The sequence below is a fragment of the Giraffa tippelskirchi genome, chromosome 10 (genome assembly GCF_054371585.1).
Source record: "Giraffa tippelskirchi isolate mGirTip1 chromosome 10, T2T-mGirTip1v1.2.pri, whole genome shotgun sequence".
Taxonomy (NCBI): Eukaryota; Metazoa; Chordata; class Mammalia; order Artiodactyla; family Giraffidae; genus Giraffa; species Giraffa tippelskirchi.
In genome coordinates, this window is record NC_137284.1 from 15,304,444 (window position 1) to 15,319,859 (window position 15,416).

A 15,416-nucleotide genomic window follows, 5' to 3' on the forward strand; every position below is an offset into this window, starting at 1 on the left:
TATTGGAGTTTCAGCTTCAACATCAGTCTTTCCAATGAACACTCAGGACTGATCTGCTTTAGGATGGACTGGTTGGATCTCCTTGCAGTCCAAGGGACTCTCAAGAGTCTTCTCCAAAACCACAGAACTACCATATGACCCAGCAAATCCACTACTGAACATATACCCTGAGAAAATCATAATTCAAAAAGATACATGCATCCCAGTGATCAATGCCCTTCTATTTACAATAGCCAGGACATGGAAGCAACCTAGATGTCTGTCGACAGATGAAGGCAATAGTCATTTTTAATAAGCTCCCCAGGCGATTCTTGTGAAATGCAACATCTGAGAATTGCCACACTGGGTCCCTCCCCTCTTAGAGGATATTGTTTTCCTTGAGTCCTTACTTATGATGCCAGTAAATGTTCACTTAGGCAGTTGTTTCCTCACTTTTCTTTATCCCTGGACCCCCGCAGATGGCTGTTCCCACCACAGTCTCAGCGCTGCCGGCAGGAGGAAGAATAACATAAACGCTCTTGGAGCAATAGATGAATTACGGACCAGGAGTCAATTGGATGATGATCTTTGGTTTCCTAGAAACGATAAAACTGGTCCAAAGAAAAGGTGAGAAGTCTGACAGACCCTTTACAGCTATAGCTGTGACACGCTGTCCCATGGAGCTGAGATCTCACTTCCTTGGGACCCACTGTATTCCTGCTAAAACTGCCTTTGCTAAAAGTAACGACTCTCTTATTGAAGAGTCTAGTAACCGGGGTTGTTCTTTTTGCTTTAGAAAAAATCCTAAAAGGAATAGAACATGCTGGAAATAAGAGGGAACAAATGTGAATAATCTTATTCTTCCTTTTTTTGCCTTGTTTTTCCTTTTTTATCTCTCTCTTTTCTTTTTTTGTTTTGAAATGTGGCCAGCTGGGGCAGACACAGCATAGCTGGAAACACTACGACCAACCTTCAAAACCCATGTTGGCTCAGACATGCCCTTCTGCAGGTCAGAAAACTCTGACCCTCTTTTGAAGCCAGATTACCAATGAGATGGGAGAAAAAGAGACAGAAATTGTGCTCTTGGCTGTAACTAGAGGTCAGACCATCCATTGTGCTGCTGCGGGCTCCACACTCTCCTGAGAGGCGGACAGTAAAGAGCACCGGCTGGGCTGTGCGGGAGAGACCGGGAACACGGGGCATCACCCAGCCCTGTGTGCCCGAGCCACACTTTGTGCTGACCCTCAGCCACAAGCCTCAAAGACGGGGCAGCTGAGGTGTCGCCGCCGGGACCAGCCCCTTCAGAGGACCCGCAGAGCCAGACTGCGTCCGGCTCCCGTGAGGCCCCGCCTGGGCCTCAGCCTCCGCGGTTTGCAGAGTGAGTGTGGCTGGCATCCTGACCCCTGCGCCCACCTGCAGGCCTCACATTCGCTGGGCTTTGAAGGCGATGCTCTTCTGAGCGATGATGACAAACAGGCATGTGAGACAGAGGGACCAGAGAGGACTGGCAGGCCTTTGCTGTCTGCATAGGGGCGTCTGGCCTGTGCCGCTGGCTGTCCTCTGAAAGCACGGCTAAGAAACCCCACGGATGGACTCCCATGTGCAAGCGTTAGGACTCCGAGCTTCAGAGCAGACTGCAAGGGCGCTACCCTACCCTCGATGCTCCCGTAACCTTGAGGATCCAAGTAGAATCTCTAGGTGCCCAAGCAGTGTTTGGGTGTGAATGGGGATGGCCCAGCCCCAGGGTGACCTCTGAACCCTCCCCTCGGCGAGCAGAGACGAGTGTGGTCAGACGGAGGCTGCCCCAGCTCCCCCACACAGACACCACTTGATATTTGAATCTAAAGGTTAATTAAGTGCAGCTGCCAGGCAGAAAGGCCACAATCAATTATCATGCCTTCTCGTCCATTTCAGCCCATTCTTAATTATGTTCCTTGGGTTTGGGGAAGGAGGTCTCCAGCCACATTTTAGAAAAGGGGAGCTGTTTACTCTGGAAAGGAGGTCTGTCCTCCTGAACCACGGCATCCATCTTCATCCCGGGGGACTCACACTGTTTGTCACAGCCAAGGGGCACTGGGTCGGCTCTGGACAGCGTGTGCTGGGGAGCAGGCCCACGGGCACATCCTTGAGTGCTTCCCTTAAGGTGTTTCCTTGAGAGCAGGGCCTCCCTCATTCCAGCCCCCAGCGGCTCAGCTCTGCTCTCCCAGACGTGCTGCAAGGCTCGGGCCTAGCCCTGGCCAAGCGCCCACCCGCCATCTGTGTGCCAGCGTCCTCACACACACGTGTGCCCCCCAGTGTACACGTGGGCACGTGCTGAACTCTCTGTCATCATTAACTGTTTAAAATTCCAGTGCTGCTCATTGAAGCGGCGCGGGCTGTGTTCTCATTAAGGAGATCAATTCCTGTTGAATATTCACCTCCAGGGGCGGATGTGGTTGGAATGAGCTGATGCTTTCTGTCTGGCCTGCCCGAGCTAATGAGTGGCCGCTGCCATTGCAACACAGTCACTGGCCCGCAATCAGTCAACATAACAAGCAGCAGCGCCTTGCAGGGACACTGAGGGTTACTCGTAAGTATACATAGAAAGAGGGTCTCACAAATGGCCTGGGTTTGGAGACAGAGGGATGGCCGGTCCACCTGGGTTGAGCCTCGCCTGCACCTCCTTCTTCCCCACCAGCCTTCTCATCACCTTATACACAAACTCTGCGCATGGCTGCCTGGTTAAGTCCTTATAGCCTATCAGCTGCCTCTGACCCCACCAGTTCCTATGCTTTAGTCCTACTTCAAGAGCAGAGTTCCCCTGGAGTCTCCCAAGAAGGAGCCTGCACCCCACCCACCCCGAGAGGCTGGGGGTCAGAGCCCTGGGAATGCCCCAGAGAGTGTTTCCTCTGCCTAAAGCTGTTGGCATGCAGACAAAGAAACTGGGGTTCATTCTTCGCCTCTCCTTCCTGGGAACTCATGGTTAGAGGGTGGGCAGAGGGTGGCCTTTAAGATCCATACAAATCAACCAGCTTCTGAAGCCCTTGCTTGGCCCCTGGGAATGTTAGACGGTGGTTTTTCTGAGCTAAGGGAATGAGACCAAACAACCTCAGGGTTAAAAAGAAAAAAAATTACTTAACTGTATGGAGAGGCAAGGCTTTTCTTCTAAGATTTGGTCTCATGCATGCCAACTTCAAGAAATCCCATTAAGAAATGGTCTTTTCCTTTTTCTTTTTTTGTTTCTATGTCTTTTGGAAAATCTTGCAGTAGTGACCTGAGCAAGGAATGCATTTTAATCTTTTTTGTTCCAATCCCTCCCCTCACCCCCTTCTCATGCTTCTTGTATGGACTGTTCTAACCGACATCACAGACATTCAGCCTAGGATACAACCACCTTCACTGGGGGAATCAGGCCTTCTGTCTGTTGTGGAACTCATCCTTCTCCTTACTTCCCTTCTCCAGGCTTTCTACAAACATCCAGCAGGCACCTACCATGGACCAGATGTTGGGCGTTGAGAGTATAGCGTCCTTACAGTCCAGTAAGAGAACACGTCCATATGTACAGGAATGAGTGCAAAAGAGCTAGGAGGCCATTGACTTCTGATGTGGCAACATATTATCTTTCTGAATTTTTAGGCCAGAATATTTTCTTAGAAATAATTGAACAGGCACACCTTACTTTGCTGTTCATCCACTGATTACACTTCACAGATGTTTCAGTTTTTACAAATTGAAGGTTTATGGTGACCCTGCGTCCAGCAAGTCTCCAGGCGCTCTTTTTCCGATTGCTTTTTCTCACTTCGGTCTCTGTGTCAAAATTTTGGTAATTCTTGCAATATTTCAAATGTTTTCATTATTAATATTATAATTGTTCCAGTGATCAGTGGTCTTTGATGTTTCTACAACAAAAACATTACAATTCACTGAAGTCTCAGAAGATGGTTGGCATCTGTTAGCATCTAAGTGTTTTTAATTAAGGCATGAGTGTTTTTCCTTAGACATGTGCTATGGTATGCACACTACACTACAGTGAGGTGTAAGCATATAATTTTCACATGCACAGGGAAACCAAAGAGTTCACGAGACTCTTGTGCTATTGGCCTCATGGAGGAGGTTAGAAATCAAACCTGCAATACCTTTGAGTCAGATTGTGATTCTGGGAGGAAGAAACTGTCTTTGTTAATGACCTCAAGGGGCAAAAGGGGACTCCAAGTGAGAGCCCCCACTGTGCCCCTCTGTTAGCCCTTAGTCTAGAATTCTGTAATAGATTCTGGTTCACAAGCTGAAGACACCGATGCAGGTAAGACTCGTTCAATAGCAGTCAGGTCCCTGCATCCCAGGTGGACGGAGGGTCACCAGGGCGGCCGGAGGGAGGGTCCACAGGGTAGCAGGGAGCATAGAACTCTCTCCCTTTATCACATGCAGGAAGCAAAAACTCTTGTTCACTTCAGGTATGAGCCATATGTCTCTGGAGAAAAGTGGCAATAACCGGATATCATTTCTAATCTAGCCTCCCGTGGACAAGGCTGGGGACAATGAGGAAATGGGCAATGGCAGCTGGTGCCACTCAGCATTCCAGCTCACCCATCCTCTGATCCTCATCAGCATCAGGAGAGGTAATTAAGCCTGCATCCTGCTCGCACAGCCAAGCTGAGCTGGTGGGGCTTGAGCTGCGCCCAGTGCACACAGCAAAATAGCACCCTTGCACCACTGGTATCAGGGGACGTGTGAGCGCCCACTTACTTGCCCGTGACATAAAGTATGCTGGGCCTGGGGCTCAGGAACAAAGTGGATGGAATGCTCATGCCTCAAAGAGTCTGCTTTCTCAGCACAGCTGGGGAACTGAAGCACTCAGGTAGGTCAGAGCACAGTGAAGTGTGTGTGCCAAGTCGCTTCAGTCATGTCTGACTCTGCCACCCTGTGGACTGTAGCCCACCAGGTTCCTCTGTCCCTGGGATTCTCCAGGCAAAGAATACTGGAGTGGGTTGCCATTTCTTCCTCCAAGGGATCTTCCTGACCCAGGGATGGAACTCACATCTCTTATGTCTCCTGCATTGGCAGCTGGGTTCTTTACAACTAGCGCCACCTGGGAAGCCACAGGGAAGTAAAACTTCTAAAAACAAAGCCATGAACGAGAGGAAGGCACGGCCACTCTCACGGAACTCCATGGATGGGCTGCTTGGGGTGGGGGGATGTGGGCTGCTAATTAGCAGAGGGACCTGAGGGGTTTATTATGGGACCTCAACACACAGTTTGGAAGGGCCAGCGGTAAGCTTTCCTGGAGAACATGGATTTCAGATAATGCCCTAGTGATCATAAAAATGACATCGTACAATCAACACTTGCAAAAAAAAAATCACCTGTAAATCCTGATGGCAAACGCCCGGGAAGGAAAATGAAGGATGAGCTTACCTTTCTTTCTCTCTCACACCTTTCCTCTGTTCTCTTGCTTTTTAACCAACCGACACATCGTTAATCTTTATAACGTGTTATCTACCAAGGTGGAAGAAAAGAGCCCGGTAAAAATGAATCACAAGGGGTTTAAGGATGGTTCAGATTTCGGGATGGGTTGTGACCTCATCTGTGGAATAGTAATGGTGATGTTGGAATTCAGGGCTTCCTGTTGGCAGGTGCCATGAGAAGCATGGCTTGTACTCCTCCAGGAGCCCTCAGAGATGGATTCCATTGTCTTCTCATACAGGTGAGGGAACTGAGGCTCAGAGGTGAAGCCACCAGCCCAAGGTCACATAATCAGTGAGTGACAAGTGACCATCTGACCTCAGTCTCCTCTTGGAGGTTGACCAGCCTATTAAGCCCAAAGAGTTACTCTTCCACATTCACCCTTTTGCAGTGAAGAGAAACAAAGCAAAAGCTTTGCAGGGGAGATGCTTACAAGCCTGGATGATCCAGCCCCGTGTAAAATGCTATCACTACCCCCACTGCCTCAGGATGCAGGCGAGCATCCATGTGCACACACAGGCACACACAGTGCAACCCAGCACACTTGCCTCGTTAATGTTTTACTCCCTATTTTTTAGAGTGGGGGGATGCTCTTAGATGGAGCATTTCTTTGAGAAAATTGCTACATTGCTGCCCTGACCTGGTGCAGTGGTCGAAGACTCAGTGCCCATCATGACACAGTTGGATGTTAGGTCAAAAGGCCTCGCCCCACTCCAGGCTCGGCACCTGTAACTGTCTCCCCAAAACAGCTGTGAAGTCCTGAGCTGTGGTCCAGCCAAGCGGTGGAGCCAGACGACGGCTGTGTTCCCCCACAGGGCTTGGTGATGGATCTCTGCACACAGCATTATTACGTCTGCAGAGCACTTCACGATGCTCGAGGATGAAAGGAGTTATAAATGAAAGATATTATTATTAATAAGAATGTAGATGAACAAAGGGAAAATGTACTTGCCCTCACTATCCATCACCTTCCACACTTCACCTAAAGACTGCGATCTGCCCAAGCCTCCAGGAAAGCCTATTCGCAAAAATCAATAACTAGTTTTAAAAAATAGATCTAGGCTCCACTGGAGCTGACTGTTCAGGGGTTTCTCATAATTCTATGCAATAGTCAATATTAGCCATCACCACCTCAAATAAAGATTGAATTCAAATTTAGTTAAGACTGGTTTTGTATGCTAATCTACCAGCCTGATTATTAAATGTATTTACTGAGGGTTTTGAAAAATAAGCTGTGAGGGGAGGAAAAAAGGAAAGTGGCAAGCCTGCATGAATTTGTGTGGGGAGAGCAAGGGTCTGGCTCACACTGATGTCTCACACCCATCTGGTTCTCCTGGGTTTATATGATTAGCACTTAGGGAAACCGAGCTTCATTCTATAGGTGGCAGGAAGCACTTACCATCTACCCATCAGGAGAGGAAGGAGAAGGATCACAGAGCCAGGCAGAGGGCAGCACTGATGGAGTGCCGGCTCTGAGCAGAGGCTGGGAGCTAAGTATGCAGGATGCTGGATGGATGGCATCAGGGTTCAGGAAGGAAGTGGCTGATGCCTCCATGTCATGGGAGCGTGTGGTCCATGGGAAGTGAAGACAAACACCAACTCAACAAGACCGTGTGTTACAGAAATCAGTACATATAAGCCATGGACATCCCAGGCTGTGTCCCAGGGTACAGAGGTGGGGAGGATCAGAAGACCCACCAGAGAACCCCAGAGTCTGGTGGGGAGGAGGAGGGATAGAGAGAAAGCTGCTGGAGCAAAGTGGGTGAGAGATGTTGATGAAAGTTAGGAATTGCTCTGAGAGAGTGAAGCAATACACCCACCCTGGTCTTAAGTCCTCTGTGGTTGAGGTTTCTGGAGATGTGCAAACATGGGGCCAGTGCAGGTCCCCTACATGCTCAAGAAGATGTACAGCTTAAGAAACGCTATTTGCCAACGATCATAGACCTTTTGCACGTAATTCATGTTCGACAAGGAACTACATATGAATTTCTGCTCTGTGAATATTTAATTGCAACTTGAAAAACATGTCAAGCAAGCCACCTGCTTTCCCTGGACAATTCTGGCTATGGTAAACACATACCATCCATAAAAGATATAGGAGGTGGGCAGTGCTTATATTGTGTTGGCCAAAAAGATAGCTCTGGTTTTTCCATAAGATGATGCAGAAAAAACTGGATGGACTTTTTTGGCCAATACAATACTAGGAGTTTTTGCCAGCCCTCTTGCATTTGAACTGGGATTGGCAAGGCTGTATTGTCAGACATCTAGAGTGCAGGATGAGTCTTCCAGTAGTCAGTTCTCGCACTGCCATGGGTGAGCTGCCGAGCAAAAGGACCCGCCTTCTTGTACCTGTACACAATTGATACCACAAACCAGAGCATGTAAAGATCCCTGGAGAAGAGATCTGACATGCTGAATTCCTGAACCCATGTGCTGTTCAGGTCCTATGGGTCTGCATTTCAACACACAACTCTGATGAGTCTGAAGAAGGAAGTCCTCCAATGATAAGACGCACTTGTAGGCTGAAGAACTGAGGTCTCTCTGAACAGTATGCATGGACAAGCCTATAGCTCCTCTCCCTCCATGAAGAGGAAAATGAGATTGATTCTGGAGTAACTAGAATATCAGACTACAGTGTTCAGCCCAGCGGTAAACATAAATATACAAATATGGAACAACTCCTTCCATAGTCCACAAAGAAGCAAATGATTTTTCTTTGTGCAAATGTATGCCATCTTCTCACATGTGGATTGAACCTCCAAGTTTCAGGACTGTCTGTTTTTAACGCTGGCATTTCCGTGCGTGATTACAGCTGTGATTAAGTCTTTGATTATACAGCTCAGAGTCTCTTGGCTTCAAACGCTACTAGGCCAAAGCCCTTCCACCAGCAGAGGCTCAAGTGGAGTTTGGGCAACTAAATTTAAGAAGCTCACACTTTATAGGCCTTGCTTGTTTGGTGTGTCAGTCATGTCTCTCAGGCACATGGGTTCTCAGTTGAAAGCAAGGCTGGGAATCGAAAAGAAGGGGTATTGTGCTACCTTCATTTGATATGTAATGTATTATTATTTCCCTCATCATGACTTGAGTGGATTGGGCAAATGGATTCAAGTATTTTGTTACACACAGTAACTTACAGGAAATGCCACCTATCTGAATATATTTGGTAGTCTTTGTAATGGTGAAGATTTTTCATTATAAAGCTTTTGAACCAGATTATAGAAGCAGATTGTATGGACTCTCCCCATACACTCAAGTACACACACGTGAAAAAGGATCAAAATGGACGTGCAGTTCCGGTGTGTCCGAGGGGTCACCTGCGTCCTGTGGTTTGGGCATCTGGTGGGCAGTGTGCACAGGTGCCCCCACCCCGCTCTCATCCCCTTTCTCTGCTTTTCCCCAGGCTTCCCCGGAACACCTGGGTCAGTAGGTTTGGTCCTGTCCTGCCCACTCTGCTTTTTATCCCATTGCTTTTCCACCAGACATCTCTCTTCCCCAAATTTCTAAATCGGATCTGGGTAAAACAGGCTCCCTCCAGTCCAGACCCCTCACTGATCTTGCTCTCTCTCTCTAAACTGCTGCTTCGCCTGTCTCCCCAGATGCCTATGTGTCTAGTGGTCATTAATCTCAAATAATCTGGGGTGTATTGTACGTGTGCAAGCCTGTATGTCTCACTTCCAGCCCCATGAGAACTTTCCTGTGGGAAGGAGGCTGACTCAGAACTCAACCTAGTGTCAACATGCTTTTACAAATCCTACACACAGTGCATGAATTTTAAAAATAGAAGAAGAAGAAGAAAAGGCTATCCTCAAGCACCTGAGGATCTAGCCCCTCCGTCAGGTACATAAGTGAAGTTTGGAGAATTGATCTTTGAGCTGCAAAATCCCCCACATCTTTCCTCAACCAGTGATATTTTGCAGCTCGCCTCTCTTTGAATCTTGGCACTGTTCACTGTGATACTGGGGGAGAATCTGCTTTCTCAGAAGCTTGCATCTCAAGTGTCCTTCAGAGAAAACACTTCTAAGACTCCAGGCATACTTGACCGGGGTCAAGGCTGGGAAAGACGAACTTGAGAGGACGCATTGCCACACTGCCCACTCCTCGGGGTCCCTGCCCAAAGCTGGCTCTCTTCTGCTCTGCTCACATGAAACTTCCCAAAATAATTATCCAGATTCCATCAACTGATTCATTCTGACAAGCACGCCCATCACTTCTTGTGCGGCACACAGTTTATAGCCCATTTGTAATATGTATACACGTGTGAGTTATCGGGTATGTGTCTGTGTTCACTGAATGAACACCTTCTCTGTCCACCCCCTACACACAGCTGATAAGACTCACCCAGCATTCATAGCAACCTAAGCCCTGGGTACCGTGATCTTCCTGCAGCAGAAGGAGGTGAAGTAGGGGTTGGTGGAACCCCTCCATCAGGTTCCTCGTAATCTTAGGAGGCAGTGCCAGGATCTGGCCTGGCTTCCTGACTTCTGCTCCACCGTCCTCGTAAGTCACACAAGGAGCAGACTTGGGGAGCGGGGCTTCTACAGTCCTGCCTGGAAAGGAGAACTCCTGGTTGTAACAGTGACTCGGCACCAGGTCAGGGTCTCACCAAGGTCTCAACACTAAAGACTGTTCAGACACCCTCAACAAGGTGCTATGAAAGCAAAATCAAATCTTTGAAGTGTTCGGTCAGAGCAGCACATTCAAAGGTTCACAGAGTGTGTGGAAATGTGTGTCCCATCTCATTCTGCTGCCTACTCCTGACTCCTAGGTGCAACAACGGCAGGTTAGAAATAGTGTGGGTTTAAGCCCCAAAGGTGCTGGCCCTGCTGCTCATGGCCCTCCACACCTGCCGAAGGCTCTGAACCTGGTTCCCTAACATGTAGCATAAAGACAGGACGCCCTGCCCATCCACTTAACAGCATCATTGTGAAGTTCCCAGAAAAGAGCCCAGGCTGAGTCCACAAAGTGCACGGTGTTAATATTCACCACCCTCATAAAACAACACGGCATATAAAACGCAGCCCATTGCTTCATAAATTCTACCTAAATTGATAGGCCAGCTATAACAGTCACTAAACATTTAATTAACAAGACTTCTCTTTTTAGATTTAAAAGGGTTATTTGGAGATGATTTCAATGGTCAGGGCCTCTTACAAAGCCATCCAGGAAAGTTTGAACTCCTGCCTTTCCTTCCCTTCATGAATTTCTCTCTACCAAACAGGCATCCAAAATCATTCCATTAACCTTTGTCCTGAGCTCAGAGTTGGGACTTTTTCTTTTTTTCCAAAGAAGGCATTAAAGCAACTACACATGGACAAGTGCCACTGACTCTTATCAGGCGGGGCTTGGGGGGTGGGGTTGGGGGCTTTTGCTTGTTTCTCCCTTCCCTCCACCCTACCCCAAGTCTACAAGATGGCTGAAATAGGATATAAGTTGATAAAGGCTTTGCACAATCTAGCTCCATGAGGCAAGGACTTTGTTTAAAATATGGCTGTAGGGGAACTTCCCTGGTGGTCCAGTGGCTAAGATTTCACACTCCCAATACAGGGGTCCTGGGTTCAATCCGTGGTCAGGGAACTAGATCCTACAGGCTGCAACTAAGACCTGACACAGTCAAATAAATAAACAAAAGAAACCACGGCTGCATAGTCAGTTCATACTTCAGCATGCGTATGTGCATGCTCTGTCACTCAGTTGTGTTTGACTCTGCAAACTCATGGACTGTAGCCCGCCAGTCTCCTCTGTCCATGGAATTTTCCAGGCAAGAATATGGGAGCAGGTTGCCATTTTCTTCTCCAGAGGATTGAACCTGTGTCTGATGTAATTCCTGCACTGGCAGGTGGATTCTTTACCACTGAGCTACCTGGGAAGCCCCTCTCAGCTCAGCATCTGGCCTTTAATAGGTGCTCAAAAATACCCCATGAAGGAAAGGAAGAATGGACAGACAGACAAATAAGAAGCTGCTAGACAGAATGTGTGGTTAAGGAAGGGGTAGCCATCATTTGCACCAGAGATGGCTGCTGAATGGCAGAGGGAAATTCTGGAATTATTGGAACTTCTATAAAGCAATTTGTCAGGGAAAAAAAAAAAAATTCCTGCTTGCTAGCTAGCTGAATCACAGCCCAGTAAGAAACATTAGAACCAAGCTTTCAAATTAGCACTTCAAGACCTCTTCAAAAGAATTCAAATACAGGTATCCATTTAGTATGCAAAGAATTAACATTTATGGGGTGTCTACTCTAGGCCAAACACAGTACTTTGTTTTTTATGTATGCTAGCTCATTTAATCTTCAGCCTTATGAGGGAGAAATTATGACTGCCATTTATCTCAAGCTAAAAGAGATTGGATTCACTGCCCAGGATTTCACAGTGAAAGACTCAAGAGTGGTGCTTAGTGGCTGTATCAGCCCGACTTTGACATCCTTCCTTCAAGTCCCTCTGAAATTGACTTCTTCTCACCCTTCCCAGCTCCCTGGGTGTGGGCGGGGCTGGGCCTCCTCTGGACAGAATGGATCTTGTTAGCATGTGACCTAGAACCACTGAGTCGTAGTACCTGTCTCTCTGGCTCCGGTCTGACCCATCTGACCAGCCCTTCACTGTCCCCTTCTGTAGCTCCCCAGCCTGGGTGCCCCTTCCGCACCTCTGCGGGGCAGTGAGGTGCCGCTTGGTGCTCCATCCTGAGACACGCACGGTCATCGTGCAGAGGGCATGGCTGAGCCCCACTCAGCACACACGGGGCATTGGGGAGAGCACTAAAGCTGTCACATACACCTGCTGGCCATGACTGTCAAGGCTGGGGGCCCTCCTTTGGTGTCTGCATCTTCAAGTCTGTGTGAGAGGCTGGGGCAGCCAGTCCAGAACTCGCTGCGATAAACACCCAGAGATTCTGTGGGTGCATCTCTTCTTTCACAAATAACCCTCACACAGCACCTGATGGGTGTGGAACCAAGAACCTAACTCAAGGTGTGAGCTTAAAGTGCTCCCTCCGGACTCCACCAGCAGCTGGCAGTGAGCAGCTGCCGCCAGATCCTCAGCGGCCAGGGTTCTTCTCTCACAGCATAGGTGTAAGTCAGGGGCTCCAATGCAAGTCCATCTTTGATTTTTAGGCAACTTCAGTAGCCCACTGTTCCTCTCACCTCACCAAGTCCCTCCTGAAGAGACTTTTATCTCAGAACGGCAGTGGGGATATGGAGAATAAATACATATAATTACTCTACATTAATATAATTAGTCTGTCTCTCTCCTGATCCAGAAATGGTTGTCCATTTTTAGCTGCTAATGGCTGAGATTATTTATGTCCATTTGTTCAAGGACTAAAAATGGATTCATAAAAAAGAAAGCAGAGATGTTAGCACAGACAGGGCCTTTCATCTTTTCCTTCCCATTGTTCCCTTCTGGGGTCCATCTCCTGCCTTTTCGGGAAGTGAGTCTGGTGGGCTGGGGGAGATGAGATTCACTCAAGTCACTCTGTCCGTTTATTCTCTTTGATGAATGAGCAGCAAGTTGACAAGATAAAACACTCCGGCTGTTCTGAAGCCCAGGGCTCCATCCCCACAGCAGCACGGGGCCACCCGTCCTGGGGAGAGATGGGGGGCTATGCTGGAGAAGAAGGGTGCTGACTCAGCAGACTGCATTCCTTCAGTCTCCTCTACCAGCCCTGCTCTCTGGCCACTGTGAAAGCTCAGACACGCTCGAAATTACACACATCCTTCATGCCCACACATTCTGAAATTAAAAACAAAAGTAGGTACAAGAAGATAGCTGTATATAGACATCTTATTTACAACTTGCAGGGAGTAAATCTTTCCCTGTAGCCTATACTGATCTTTCCATAACGGCTGCCATGTTGAACCCCGTGTGCTCAGCATGGCTTTATTTTTCACATATGTCACTTCACTTCATTATCATAGATAAGTGAGGTAAGAGTGAGTGTAAATAAGAATAAGTATAAATGGGAACGCTCAGCTTATGAACAGGTAAGAGAACATATTCAGCTGGTGGTCACCGATAAAGAAACGGATCTAGATTTGAAGTCTATCTCTGCATCCTCCTAGCTGTGTGGTCATGGGACCAACCTCACAGCAATAGGGAGGCGGATATGAGAGTCCTGCTTTAAGATCAGGAAACCACAAAATTACCAATGTCACATTGAGCCAACTCATTGATACAGGCAAGTTGCAGGGTGGCCAAATCTCTTTGTCGTTGAAAACAGTAGTCTTAATGTCGTCTTTCACCACCTCCTCGATACAGGAAACGTCTTAGTTGTTGTTGAAACGAGTATAGGAGTTAATTCAGGAACAGATCCTATCCTATGGGTGTGAAAGAGTATTCATGCCCATGTTTGACTGAACGGCAGTGTTTTGAGAGACAGATGGAGAAGATGGTCCTCCAGGAGGGAAGCCCACTTTGGTCAATTCTGGGCACCTGGCATGACTCCGTCACTCGCTGGGGGGCAAGTGGGGCAAGTGATGCCAAGACCAGTGGCATCATTCTAACTGGAAGAGAAGCACTGTATGTGTGTGTGCATGTGGGTGTGTAAGGAGTGAGAGCAAGAGTGAGAGAAACAGAGGGAAGGCATCATGTATACGACACTGAGAAGCTAATCACTAGTGACAAGACCTTAGACCACTGCCTGCTGAACATCCAGAGCTTAATAAACACAACGTTGCCTCTACCTGGGGTGCAGCCTGTAGGGAGCATAGCATCTGGAGTTAGGTTCCCTGGGGGTGAATGCCGGCTTTATCTCCTTCTGATCCTGTGGCTTTGAGAACTGTGTATAACCTCTCTGTGACTCAGTATCCTTCCAGGAAGAATGATGCTGTGTGGAGAGTTGGGAGCATGAAATGAGCCGCAAAGAGCATGCAGAGCTGAGACTGAGATGGGGTAAGCGTTTGATAAAGTTAGTTTGTCTTTTTTTTTTTTTTAATTGTTACTAAGGCATAAGAACTGAGCCTGGAAGAGGTGTAGCCTGAATGTTAACCTGGAAACACTCCATTCTTGACCCTGGATCTTGTTTTTTCTTGTGCCTGTCACCCCTACTTTGAGAGCTCAGGTTCTTCCTGGCACCAGCAGAGGCATGTTCTCTACCTGGTGTGATGAAGAGGGAGCCCTACGGCAGGCAGATCATTGTTTTGCCCTTCCCAGCATCTCCCCCACCCCACCCACTCCCCATCAGACTGATGTGATCGTCAACACCAGATGGATAACACCCCTGACAGGAGTGCAGATGCGCCGGGAGCCTTGCTTTCATGAGCATCACACTCCTGACGATGGATATGGTTGGAGGGTGGTACTGACATGCACTCCTGCTCATAGATTATCCCTATCCTGGCTGCAGTCAGCTCCGCAGGACAGGAGCATACAAGGGGCCTGCCACCCTATCTCTCATGTTCCCGGAGCTGGCAGCAAAGCTTCTTCTTCCCAGAGAAACTTTCTACTCCATCAACCACAAAAATAATATTGCAGGTGCATCTCCATGGGTCTCCTGGCAAATCCCATTTTCAGGCTTAATCTTTCTATCAAGGGTGCAGAGAAAAAGAAAATGGGCCCTACGGCCCTTCCTGGCTCAGGCTGATGGGAGGGAAATGGACACCTGGGCCCCTTTTACAGAAAAGGTCAGTCGTGACAAGTCCAGATGAGGTCTGGACTGGATCATTTTAGTTTCTCCCATGTGAATGGTACTTCACAAACCCAGCGCCAACCGGGACCTCTCCACCCACCTGAGCCAGTCCTCTTCGGTGCCTTCTTTCTGTGGATTGTGTTGTGTCTACCCAGAATCCCTCCGTTGAAGTCCTTAAAGTCCAGACCTCAGCATCTCACAATAGGACTGTATTTGGAGACAAGATCTTTAAAGAGGTGTGCTCGGTTGCTCAGTTGTGTCTGACTCTTTGTAACTCCATGGATTGTAGCCCACCAGACTCCTCTGCCCATGGGTTCCCCAGGCAAGAGTACTGATGTGGGCTGCCATGGAGGTGGTTGAGCTAAAATGAGTCTGTTAGAGT